Source organism: Schistocerca cancellata, chromosome 3 (genome assembly GCF_023864275.1).
Source record: "Schistocerca cancellata isolate TAMUIC-IGC-003103 chromosome 3, iqSchCanc2.1, whole genome shotgun sequence".
NCBI classification, from domain to species: domain Eukaryota; kingdom Metazoa; phylum Arthropoda; class Insecta; order Orthoptera; family Acrididae; genus Schistocerca; species Schistocerca cancellata.
This window is the reverse complement of record NC_064628.1, coordinates 173238842-173253554: the sequence shown is the minus strand read 5'-3', so window position 1 is coordinate 173253554 and position 14713 is coordinate 173238842.

Sequence of the window (14713 nt, the reverse complement as noted above, 5' to 3'; positions counted from 1 at the left end):
TCATCAAGTTTCTTTTCTAATTCCGAAACTCTCGTAATTACTTGGCAAGTGGTTGTCGCAAGCGTTTCCACTTCCCTCTTTTTCTCTTCGCAGGTATTAGCCTGCTTCCTCAGTTTAATATCTACTTCGGACACTAAAGCCTTTAAAGTTTCGACCTTCTTTTTAATCCTCTTTTTTCACTAATTGACTTTGTTCCGTCACCTTATTCTCGATGATCGGAGCAACTGCTTCTCCTACACTTTTCTCGATTGTGTTAATTTCGGAATAAAAACGAGTATTTATGCTCGCAATTTCCGCCTGAACGCCTATCATTTCTTGTTTAAGATTACCGATTTCGATATTAATCACAATATCTTCTTTAATTTTATCAACTTTTGTGTTAACAACTCCAACATTGTTGTTAACATCATTAATATCTTTGTTCTGATTGTCTAGATTTCGTTCAATTTTTTCAGACTGAGCTTCTTGCTTGGTAGCCTGAGCTTCTTGCTTGGCAGCCTGATCTTCTTTAACGTTTACATTTACATTTATACTCCGCAAGCCACCCAACGGTGTGTGGCGGAAGGCACTTTACGTGCCACTGTCATTACCTCCCTTTCCTGTTCCAGTCGCGTATGGTTCGCGGGAAGAACGACTGCCTGAAAGACTCCGTGCGCGCTCTAATCTCTCTAATTTTACATTCGTGATCTCCTCGGGAGGTATAAGTAGGGGGAAGCAATATATTCGATACCTCATCCAGAAACGCACCCTCTCGAAACCTGGCGAGCAAGCTACACCGCGATGCAGAGCGCCTCTCTTGCAGAGTCTGCCACTTGAGTTTGGTAAACATCTCCGTAACGCTATCACGGTTACCAAATAACTCTGTGACGAAACGCGCCGCTCTTCTTTGGATCTTCTCTATCTCCTCCGTCAATCTGATCTGGTACGGATCCCACACTGATGCGCAATACTCAAGTATAGGTCGAACGAGTGTTTTGTAAGCCACCTCCTTTGTTGATGGACTACATTTTCTAAGGACTCTCCCAATGAATCTCAACCTGGTACCCGCCTTACCAACAATTAATTTTATATGATCATTCCACTTCAAATCGTTCCGCACGCATACTCCCAGATATTTTACAGAAGTAACTGGTACCAGTGTTTGTTCTGCTATCATATAATCATACAATAAAGGATCCTTCTTTCTATGTATTCGCAATACATTACATTTGTCTATGTTAAGGGTCAGTTGCCACTCCCTGCACCAAGTGCCTATCCGCTGCAGTTCTTCCTGCATTTCGCTACAATTTTCTAATGCTGCAACTTCTCTGTATATTACAGCATCATCCGCGAAATGCCGCATGGAATTCCGACTCTATCTACTGGGTCATTTAAATATATTGTGAAAAGCAATGGTCCCATAACACTCCCCTGTGGCACGCCAGAGGTTACTTCAACGTCTGTAGACGTCTCTCCATTGATAACAACATGCTGTGTTCTGTTTGCTAAAAACTCTTCAATCCAGCCACACAGCTGGTCTGATATTCCGTAGGCTCTTACTTCGTTTATCAGGCGACAGTGCGGAACTGTATCGAACGCCTTCCGGAAGTCAAGGAAAATAGGATCTACCTGGGAGCCTGTATCTAATATTTTCTGGGTCTCATGAACAAATAAAGCGAGTTGGGTCTCACACGATCGCTGTTTCCGGAATCCATGTTGATTCCTACATAGTATATTCTGGGTTTCCAAAAACGACATGATACTCGAGCAAAAAACATGTTCTAAAATTCTACAACAGATCGACGTCAGAGATATAGGCCTATAGTTTTGCGAATCTGCTGGACGACCCTTCTTGAAGACTGGGACTACCTGTGCTCTTTTCCAATCATTTGGAAACTTCCGTTCGTCTAGAGACTTGCGGTACACGGCTGTTAGAAGGGGGGCAAGTTCTTTCGCGTACTCTGTGTAGTATCGAATTAGTATCCCGTCAGGTCCAGTGGACTTTCCTCTGTTGAGTGATTCCAGTTGCTTTTCTATTCCTTGGACACTTATTTCGATGTCAGCCATTTTTTCGTTTGTGCGAGGATTTAGAGAAGGAACTGCAGGGCGATCTTCCTCTGTGAAACAGCTTTGGAAAAAGGTGTTTAGTATTTCAGCTTTACGCGTGTCATCCTCTGTTTCAATGCCTTCATCATCCCGGAGTGTCTGGATATGCTGTTTCGATCCACTTACTGATTTAACGTAAGACCAGAAGTTCCTAGGATTTTCTGTCAAATCGGTACATAGAATTTTACTTTCGAATTCACTGAACGCTTCACGCATAGCCCTCCTTACGCTAACTTTGACATCGTTTAGCTTCTGTTTGTCTGAGAGGTTTTGGCTGCGTTTAAACTTTGAGTGAAGCTCTCTTTGCTTTCGCTCTTCTTGACAGACAGAGCTTTAATTTCTGCCGATTGACTCTTGATTTCGTTAATCAAAACATTCAATAAATCAGTTAAATTCCCGGAAACAACCGGTTTTACTTCTGTAGCGGCTTCCTCTTTAGTTGTCCCCCCGTATTCGTCATCAAGGGATTCACATTTGATTTTCACTTCCGATTCCGAAACATTTTCTAAAGTTTGGAATTCCATATCTGCTCTTTGTTGCGTTTCGGCTGTCGCGTCTTTCATCCTAGCCGCCTGCCCCTGAACAATGGGTACCGCAGTGCGCGTTTCCCACTGTTCGACCTATTGTTCCGTATCCAAGTCTACCAAATTTTGGCAATTGTTGCCTTCACTCATTTTAATAATTTTCAACATAAATGCCAAATCTCAAAGTTCCTCCCACTACTTATTCTCGCCTTACCTGTTTGTAACAAGTACTTTGTTACGAGATTTGCACAATGCAAAATTCGTGTCCAGAACAACCTCAAATACGAAGATTGTCCTGTCACCAGGTCGCCACGTGTAACCTCCCCCTCACTTATCGACCTTAATGACAGTGAAAAATTAAACCGCGTGTACCTAATGGAAATTTGGGAAAAGCAATCATCACCAAAGTTAATTTGTCAGTAAAGAGGGAGGAAAGGGTTACATCTAAATGAAAGGAAAAATGCTAATGAAACTAGTGGAAATAAAATTTGAAAAGGGGTAAAGTTAATAAAGAAAGTAAATGTGCGGCCGTTACGTTAACAATTAACTATAATTAGATATTTGAGATTTGGGGGAAAATTACGGTCTCCAGTCCTAAGGACAATTACTATAGTAACTGAAAAAGAAAGGTTATTACACATGTAATTAGCACTAGAAGCGTGACAACTGAGGGTTGGCACGTGTAGTGTGAAAACTGAAAGTTTGTCAGAAGTAATTTTTTTCGCTACACTCTGACTTAATTTAGCAAAAGAATTAATATAACCGGAAAATCGAAAGTTAATTTAGTGACTGAAGTTAATAGTGAGCTTTCTTTCTGAAGCACATCGAAATTCAGTAAAATACGGTTAGTCTTGGATTACCTCAACAATCATTTCAAAAGCTACTTGAATCTATGCAATTTAGAAATAAGAGATTTCACTTTGAACTTGAATTAAATTATTCTGAACAATTAACAATAGTAAAATTAGTATGTACCACGCCGAGCTGCAGTCACAGGTAAGCTAAAATACGGTAACAAAACTCGCACTCTTGATTTGTGCTTGAGTAATCTAAATATTGTAGCCAGCTATGAATACCTTAACTGAACTTAGAAATTAAAGCAGTGAAATCGAATGAAGCTGGCGTCTGAATTTCAACGACACTCGGGTTCATTCCGGAAAAGGAAGTGACCCTGCTTGGTAATGCAATTGGGACAATGAGCAACAAAGGTTCATGCTAAGTAGCTGTAATTTTGTGATGCAACAATTTTAAAAGTTTGAAAAGCTGAGGTCTGCCATACAGTTCTAAAACTTTACGTGCTTCCAGTCTTCCTTGTTGGTTGATTGAAGGTTTGAAGCCATTGATCAAGGAGGTGGCGACAGTTACTCATTGTCAGCCGTCGCTGTTGCAGAAACTGGATGTTGGCGCGCCTTCTTCTCGACACGGTCACCAGACGAAACGGGCTCTTGATGTGCGCCAGCTAATGCTTCCCGTCCGTGACACCATGTCAGAAACTATCATCGCAAGTCGAGCGCAATTACACGCTACCAAACCCCAAAAGCGCGTCAACTCGCGGAAGTTTCACACAACACACCTGCTCCACTGCACCGCCCCAGCCAGACTCTCTCTGCTCTGCCCGCGCTCTACGCGGCAGAGTTAACACTACCAAAGATCCTAAACACTCTGGCTCTTCACACAACCCATCGACGTATTCGTTCGATAGCATAGTTTTCCCTAAGCAAGACCTAGCGTAAAAATACAAATAATATTTACAAAACAACCAATTATACATCGACATAAATGCTTAAATATATATACACAAATAGTAAAACAATTACAATATATAAAGACACAGAAATGTCATATCTTGAGGTAACAAAACAAGGAAAAAAAATTATAGTACAACAGATGGAAATAGGAGGATATGCATTTCCAGCGTCACAAGTAAAAAATATGTGTAACGACTTACAGTGATGAACTGTTGAGCATAAATATAAATTAATCTCATTCTTTACCTCACTGTTTATCACGTCTTGTCGTAATCTGCTAACAGTAGAAATTCTACTAACTATATTTTTATAAATAATTTAGATATTAATTAATTTCATTAATTAATATTTCGAAATTGTATTAACTGCGTTAATGATGATTTCCGTCGCAAATAGTTCCACGCATGGTAGTGGTTTCGAATTTATTAAACGACGGCAGTAATTTGATACATGACCTCTTTTTCGGAACTACGAGTCTTTTGTGATTAAGTCAGTTCGCATTATACAAGGAGAAACGATGTCTTTAAATTCGGTGCGTTTGCATGCTTCGAAACTCTCGTAGTTACTCCACGAACCAACTTCGATGTTACTGTTATAATGTTTTTGTTTTTTTTTGTTTTATAAAAGACATTTTTACATACACCAACACTAAGTAGCTAAAATCGTTGTTAAGCTGAAACGAGTTTCGGCAACTGAATTCAAGCTATGGTAGACTTTATAATTTAAAATGATGTGTTCAACATCTCCACTGTAACTGATAAACTAATATAATTACCATTTCTCCATGTTCATCTTATTGCACTGGCCAGTATTCTGTACCTATACTTGCCTGTGGATTGCCTGCAACGTTACGAATACCTCGAAATATTGGCATCTCACACCTTGCAGATAGTAGGAGGTCTATATGTCATTTACATATCATGATTTCTTCATGGTTTTTCAGTTTTCACGATCAACAATATAACATTCAGCTATGTAGTAAATATGAACAGTCATTTATTTCAACCTGCAAATGGTCAGCGTTGAGTCAGACGTCACTTCAAGAAGGACTGAAGAGGGGAGTACACGTCAACAGAATATTTAGTACGGATAAAGTGTGGCCAGGATTACCGCAAGTTATTCGAAGAAAACCAAACAGAATTGTGTGGTGTTACCATAGCTTCTCGAGGAATTAGTGTCATTTTCAAACCATCTTACTATTGTTAGGAACAAAACATATCAGGAAGTCTGTTCTGAATTGCGGAGGAATTGTAAGACAGGGTTGAAATTTAAGTTGCTATGTGTCGTCGATTAAATTAAATAAAAATTTGTTCTTCTTACGTAAAATTTGTTTATGTTAATTTCGTTTAGTTTTATTACAGATACCAAAACAAACCCCCCCATGAACCATGGACCTTGCCGTTGGTGGGGAGGCTTGCGTGCCTCAGTGATATAGATAGCCGTACCGTATGTACAACCACAACGGAGGGGTATCTGTTGAGAGGCCAGACAAACGTGTGGTTCCTGAAGAGGGGCAGCAGCCTTTTCAGTAGTTGCAAGGGCAACAGTCTGGATGATTGACTGATCTGGTCTTGTAACAATAACCAAAACGGCCTTGCTGTGCTGGTACTGCGAACGGCTGAAAGCAAGGGGAAACTACGGCCGTAATTTTTCCCGAGGGCATGCAGCTTTACTGCAGCAATCTGTATATTGAGCAAGCAGTAAAGGAAACAAAAGAAAAATTCGGAATAGGTATTAAAATCCATGGAGAAGAAATATAAACTTTGAGGTTCTCCGATGACATTGTAATTCTGTCAGAGACAGCAAAGGACTTGGAAGAGCAGTTGAACGGAATGGATGGTGTCTTGAAGGGAGGATATAAGATGAACATCAACAAAAGCAAAACGAGGATAATGGAATGTAGTCGAATTAAGTCGGGTGATGTTGAGGGTATTAGATTAGGAAATGAGACACTTAAAGTAGTAAAGGAGGTTTGCTATTTGGGGGGCAAAATAACTGATGATGGTCGAAGTGGAGAGGATATAAAATGTAGACTGGCAATGGCAAGGAAAGCGTTTCTGAAGAAGAGAAATTTTTTAACATCGAGTATAGATTTAAGTGCCAGGAAGTCATTTCTGAAAGTATTTGTATGGAGTGTAGCCATGTATGGAAGTGAATAGAAGCTTTCGAAATGTGGTGCTACAGAAGAATGCTGAAGATTAGATGGGTAGGCCACATAACTAATGAGGAAGTATTGAATAGGATTGGGGAGAAGAGAAGTTGGTGGCACAACTTGACCAGAAGAGGGGATCGGTTTGTAGGACATGTTCTGAGGCATCAAGGGATCACCAATTTAGTATTGGAGGGCAGCGTGGAGGATAAAAATCGTAGAGGGAGACCAAGAGATGAATACATTAAGCAGATTCAGAAGGATGTAGGTTGCAGTAGGTACTGGGAGATTAAGAAGCTTGCACAGGATAGTGTAGCATGGAGAGCTGCATCAAACCAGTCTCAGGACTGAAGACCACAACAACAACAACCAAAACAAACGATAGTCCAACTTCTGACGGCGTACCTTTTACAGTGTATAACAAGTATGGAAATGGTGACTACATTTTTAAGCTTATCTTTTTTTAATATGTTCGGAACACTCAAGAAATGACATTCCACGCTTACACATTCTATATCTAGATCGTCATAAGATACAGAATCTGTCAGCTTGTTATGACGAAACCATCAGTCACATCCAGACGGGAATATCGACTTTTTTTCGTCGTTCCTTATACGCTTCGTTATTCTTGGAGCTGCGGTTCGTCAAATGCAGCAAAGCGAAAACTGCTTCTATTGTGCCATGTTATTTACTTCTGGGTCAACTGCAGTGACCTTTAATATGGGCTTGCTTCAGTACGTAATAATTGCATTGTACAATAATTACAGATTTATTATTACATTTTCTGCCGTATTCTTGTTGTCCAGCGAAAAATTATTTTTTGGGTAAGGCGTACCCTAGACTGTGGTTTATTGGTAGAATCCTGAAGCGATGCAGTCCTTCAACAAAGGAAATATCTCACAATACGTTAGTTCGTCCAGTCTTGGAGTACTGTTCGTCTGTATGGGACCCATACCAGTTGGGTCTGATTCAAGAGATTGAGAAGGTCCAAAGAAGAGCGGCAAGATTCGTGACTGGTACATTTAGCCATCGTGAGAGCGTCACAAATCTCATAGAACGTTTGAAGTGGGACACACTTGCAGATATACGGCACGCTAAACCGAAGGGGCTGTTCACTAAATTCCGAAATCCGATCTTCTCCGAGGATGTAGAGCATATATTATTACCACCAACTTTCAAATCGCGCAATGATCACCATTCAAAGATAAGGGAAACAAGAGTTGGTCCTGTGGCGTTCAGAGAGTCGTTTTTCCCTCGCGCGATACGCGAGTGGAACAGAGGGGAGGAAATATGATTTTGGCACCAATTGTGCCCTCCGCCACACACCGGTTGGTGGCTAATGAAGTATATATGTAGATATGTAGATTTAGATCATTTTCGGGAGATTAAATTACTATTTGTTTCTACCTAAGGTTTGCGATCTGAAATGAAATGTGTGACGACGAGGGCCTCCCGGCGGGTAGACCCGATCGCCTGGTACAAGTCTTTTGAGGTGGCGCCACTTGGGCGACTTACGCGTCGATGAGGATGAGAGGACGACGACAAAGACGACACAAACAACCAGTCCCTGAGCGCAGAAAATCTCCAGCCCAGCCGGGAATCCAATCCGGATTCCCCTGCATGGGAAGCCGGCGTGCTGTGCGCTGAGCTACGGTGGTGGACATTTGCGATCTTATTACAGCATATGCCACGTCCTGGAGGTGTACCTAGTTGGTCTGCACACCCAGGATGTCCAATTTTTGGCGTTTTATAAATGCACACAGGATGCAGGAACTCCCCACTTGTACTAAACCTCCAGAAATGTCTCAGTTTAGCCGGTGAACCCTTAGGTGTTGGTACAAGAGGCGTACAGTACTGGTCACGCTATCCCACCAGAATTTTGCGGTAATTAAGCCACTCTGTCTGTGAACTGACTTAGTGAGACACTGCGTAGAATTCTTCTTACCTGTTTTTTGGAGGCACTCTCGCAATTTTATTTCCTCTTGCAAAGTCGTAGCAGCGCCGTTGCATTCTGAAAGAGTAATACTAATGTCTATGTTTTACATAATGAAGCAGGAAGAAGTTTCTTGTGCAAATAATTTTTACAGAGGGTGCCATTATGGCACGTTTACTCAAGAAACAAGGTAAAATGAACTTATTCACACTGATTATAAGCTAACAATTAACGGTACGAGAGCATGGTCTACCGCACGACTAGATCGACGACTGCCGACTGTGGGTGTAATATTCTTGGATTTCGGATACTTTGCATATGAGATATTTGTCTTAAAAGAAAAGGACAACCAACGAGCTGTAGTTCGTAAATATGCTAAGCATCACAGCGCGAGAGTAAAAAGAGGAAATATTTTTTTTATGTGCGTCTATTCCAAGACGCGCGTCCTGCGTTTAAATACTCTACATAAACCCTATGACCCGCTGGGCGTATGTATTTAAAGTCATTGCCGCAACGCTTGTTTGCAAGAAGCTGTGAAACAGAAGAAAGAACAATCTATCTTTTGTTAAGAAATATTCTAGAGACTTCATTATCCCTTGTACTTTTGGTCACGACATGTTGAGACGTGCTACATAGCACTGCCACAAGTTGTATTTTTATTTTGTGTAAAAACTATGTGAAACGACGAACAAACATTTTGGTAACACGGGGGAAGATATGATGTACTTACGCGCAAGCAAGGACATTTAATTTTTATGAAGGAACGGACTGATAAAGCAGCGATTATTGGGCTGCGCCATGTACAAAAGAAATTTCAGACGTAAGTCATGTATTTATTGTATATTTGTCAATGTCCAGAAGTTTAAATCCCTTTTGTTCAAAATATATCAATATCTTGCGATGCAGTAATTTTCTTCTTATTCTTTTCTTTCACTAACCAAAAATGATGTTCAAATTGTATATGAGCTTTGTTACAGGTTCGCTTTTTATCGCGGTCTCTCGATTGTATTTGGGAGACCACTAATGTGTTCAGCTTCCGATCTGTCAATCTTTCTCTTACGAAATTCCACTAATTTGCTTTCATTTCCATTTTTATATTCAAATAGGTCAAATGGTATTTCATCGAAGATTCTGATTGCGTGAAGGCAATCCGGGTCAAAAGGTCAATTAAGAAAACCCCTTCGCGTAATCAATCCATACGTCTCCTGAACACAATCGAGACCGGCGCATCGGCCATCAATTTATAATCCCTCGCTCTTTTTAAGTCGCACTTAAAAAACGGCCACACAGGATAGCCGTAAGTACGCAATCTAGCGTTAGGTTGCATTTTGCCAGTAAATATTACCAATCAACAGTGACAGCATCACTATTATTATTTGCTACTATTTCTGACACAGAATAAAGCAAGTTCCTAACTCCAGATGTGGCGCCCGAACGCGGACTTGACTAAAGACTAATCGGTTCTTTTTATTTTTCATGTTACCATCTGGAGGAAATTAGGAAGCGCACGGCAAAAGAACCAGCAAAAAAGGACGTACGTGCAGAAAACCGCAGTACGAATCCACAACAGCGGTAAATAGCAGCGCGCCGGACAACTAAAGTGAGTACGACTTTTCACTACGTTTGAAGCTTGCGTACCGAGCATTCAATCGGCTAGTGAACTTTCACTCTCAACGTTTCTTTCCTTTTCCTCGCGCTATTTAATTTCCAAATTTCTCCTTCCTTTTGCTGTTTGATCTGCCTCTTTTACATCATTTCGTTTAAAATAGTTAGAAATAACTAAAATTTCCATTGTTGTAAATAATATAGGGAATCAAAAAGGCCACTATCTACACCAGTTTCAGTGGTAAATAAGTGTTTTTCATTAATTTTATCCCTCCAGTTGCCATATTGGCATCTTCGTGTGCTAGAGTTTCCATTGTTCATAACGTTCAATCAATGTCTGAGAAATCAGGACACGAAATCATTGGCGCGGCTGACAAGTGAAAATCATAATTATAAATTATCTTTTTTGGCTCGTGAGGTGTAACTACTATAAATTTAAGATGGCCGATGAGCAACACAGACAGCTTCGACCGCGCGCAGGTGTAAACAAACTTGAATCTCGTAGTGAAGGAACTACAGACGACGAAGCGATACGCGAGATGTCGGCGCCACAGTCCGCATCGCTACCGCGTGAATGCTCGTTGTCTGATGCACTAAAATTGTTTGCTGATATGAAAACCAGTTTTGATGCACACATGGGACACTTAACAAACAAAAGTGACAATACTGAAATGCAGATCAGTCAGTTAACAAACAAAAGTGACAATATTGTAGTTCACATAGGTAATCTTAGAAGCCAAATAGCGGATGTTGATGCCAGATTACAGGAACAGAACAGAGCTGTAGACAGCAGGTTCAACAGTTTAGAATTGAGGCTACAGGACACTCAAGTGCGAATGACCAATATCAATTCTGTTATTAGTGACATCCAAACACAAATCGAAAGCTCGAATGACACCATGGAGGAAAAAATTAAAGCCATTACCACTACTTACACAAACAAGCTAAACGCAAGAGTACATGCCAAAATAGACAGTGTTCTTTCCATGGTGGTTTCCGCCGATACCAAAATTGGTAGAAAGTTTACAGATTTGCAGACCCAAGTCGATGTGTGTAAATCAACAGCGAGTGACTCTTTGAAACACTACAATGATCTTTCAAAAAGAGTAGTCCAATTGACAGAAGGTGTCAGCCACATTGGCGAGTATTATATCTCTTAAAAAAAGTAATGTAACTATTTATTTTGAGGAAACACTCTCCTAGTAAATCCGTTTGTCCTTTGATTTATCGTGATCTGTTGCTGATTTTTAGTAGAGTTAGTTTTTACTTTTAGCTTTCAAAAAAAAAGTACAAAAGAGATATGATAAGCAAAATAATGACTTTCGTAGGTTGCCAATTACGTATTATATCTGGTTTTATCGAGCGCCAGGCTCCCTACAAATTACTGTAAATGCAATAGCGTAGTAGTACTCAGCTCTGAAATTATTACTATCACAGAAAATAGACAAGTTTTAATAAAATTATTTCACTGGATTACTTCAATTAATCTCACAAAATATTTTTACTTAATTTCTTCCGCTCCGGCTATTAGACATAGTGCTGTGAAAAAATATTTTTAAATGTACCGCGTAATGGCGGCTAATTGTTAACAGTCAGAGATTACTGTTACTCGCTCCGCAGCAGCTGGAAACATGCTAAATAATTTTCGTTAAATATTCTTTTCATAAGATAAATGTGGCGTAGGTTCTTGAAATAACACACGGAGATCACTTTATACTAATATATTCTTACTAGGACACAGTTTACACCATTAAATATTTGCAATTACGCTACGACAGAAACAAATGCTAGCGCAGCACAATAGCTTGCGTACCTTAATCCAGCTAACACCAGAACGAACAGAACAAAACAGACTAGACCGAAGAATGAACATTGCATTGTGTTTTATACTCTTACTGAGATGATAATACTTCTTTTAATTACTTACACATTATAATCTCATACACTAAAAATAATGTCTTTTCTGCATTTATCGATATATATTGTGTATTTTTACAGTTAAATCAATGATAAATCAATGTTTGCAATTCGTTTTGAGTCACATACAGTCATTTTTATTTATTTTTCACCTCGATAATGGTGAATATTGCAAAAGGGACACTACACGAGCGAATGTCCAGTGTCAATATTGACAAAAGGATCGAAGAGGTCACCGCAGGAATAAGCACCACACTTAACAGGGAATTTGAAAAGCGGATGCAATCCAAGGAACAATACATTGAGAGTAACGTACACTCTGATCTAAAAGGTGCAGTTAAATCCGCCACAGCAGAAGTCCTAACCGCTCCTGGTACTTCTGGTGGCACTTTAACCAGTGAATAAGGCGAAATCAGACGAGCGTTCAGCCACAATCGTCCGGAATGGAAGCAACGGCTAACCAGTAACATAGATCAGCTGAAAAGGCAAGTTATAGCTTTGCAAGTTGACAATCAAAGCTATTATTGACTACTGCCAGAACAAAATACTCGTCAATATCCTACTTTGAAGGACAGTAACAGGTGCAAACACGTAACTATTTTGTATCTGTTGTGAATAAATAGTTGCCACTGTTTAAGTTCCTATCCTCCTTCTTTATTGTTTGCTTAACTGATTCTTTAATAATAACTACTCCATATAATCACCTGGCGTGTCTATCTGTGCTTTGCGTAAGTCATTACCTTCTCGCTGTCTGTGCCATCTTGTAATGGCCTTGCTGAGGTCACTATATGCCAGCTGACCACGTTCTCTCGACGTTCATTCAACCACTGTCTTTTGGTCACAGACACATAAACTGTACATACATTATTTTCAAATACTTGAAACTACTTTCTCTCTTTGAAGTTACATAGAATTACTATTTACAATGCATCTCATGGTCATGTCTACGTCTTTCACAATATACCGGTACGTATCGGAGAGTAAAAGTTGGGAATATAGCATAAAAGCGCTAATTAACAAAGAAATGCAAATATTCGTCACCATCTGTCTCTTTGAATAGCATAAAAGTATCATGGTTAATTTGTGAAGCATTTTCTTTTACCAACCAAGATCTGTGGTTACGAATGATGAATGAACAAGTAGTCAGGTATGATAGTGCTCATGTGAACTATGAAACTTTGAAATGTAACGTAATATCTAATAGAAACACAACAGTATGAGCAACTCGCTATTAACAAAGTACATGGGAATGAAAACAACCTGAGTTGTACAATACAGAGTTATAGAAAAACATTACTCAGTATTTACAAACTTTTTCAGAAATGTAGTGCTTATGTGCACTAGTATGTGAGAAGAAGTGTCCATTTATAAGACTTATATTCATAGATATGACTAATCATAGACATTGTTCCAAAGCATAATGTAGCTATGTCATGAGTATAAAATATAAAGTAAAGAGTGAAAAAGGCAAGGATAAAGTTCCGGTTGAGCTAATGCTACAGTCTGGACTGTCTGAAAATCGAGTCATGTTATCTTGAATACTTTTTGAACATCACTACGTACATCAAATTAGTGAGACTTGGCAGTGAGCAGACGTAATGGTGCTAGCAGTAGATATAGACCCAATGACATCTCAGACAGTTATATATTGTTTCCTAGTAAAGTCGTGAGCGCAACGAATGGTGTCATTACAGCTCTTTCATTCCTAGTGTATTATCGTCGGCATCAGCAGGCTTGCATTTAATTATATTATTGCAGCCAATTAAACAACTTTGTGTATTATGACCATCTAAGTGGATAAGGTACAGAAGGACACTAGCATAAACAGAAGATGGGGAGCTCTAGAGCCATGATATGCTTTTAAGATTTCAAAGTATGACTGTAGTGGATATTAATACAAAATCGTAAATTTATACAGGTAACAGATGCGTTATTTATCAATATCTAAGTGAGAAATTTTGTTCACAGTTCATTATCTAACACTGTGGTACATAGAGTATGTTTTAGACTCAAAGCTGAGCTATTTGCTACTACTTTCTCCGAATTTTATTGTTGACACCACACACGATGGCAGACGAAGTTCACCGTGCATTCGCCATACCCACACCCTACTATCGGATCACCACATTGTGTAATGTGACTCGTCACTCCACACAACGTTTTCTCACTGCTCAGTTGTCCAACGTTTACGCTCATAACACCAAGCGAGGCATCTTTTGGCATTTTGGAAATTGTTGTAAAGTCTAATAGGACCAAACTGCTGAGGTCATCGGTCCCTAAGCTTACGCTAAGACTAACTTACACTAAGGAGAACACACACACCCATGCCCGAGGGAGGACTCGAACCTCCGATGGGGGCGCCGCGCGGACGGTGACAAGACGCCCCAAACCGCGCGGCTACCCCGCGCGGCTTTGGCATTTACCGGCGTGATGTGTGGCTTATGAGAAGCCGCTCGACCATGAAATCCAAGTTTTCTCACCTCACGCCTAGCTATCATAGTACTTGCAGTGGATCCTGATGCAGTCTGGAATTCCTGTGTGTGGTGGTCTGGATAGATTGCATGGGGGCTTAATTTAAAGAATAAATGCAATAAATTTAGTAGCTGTGTGACCGGTTACGAAGTCTCGTAACCGGTTGGCCCTGACTAGTATTAGCACGCAATCTGACTGCATATAATAAAAATAAAGAATTACAAGGAATTTCCATTAACACAATTGATAAATTAAGTCCCCTGCAAATATAAAAGCTACC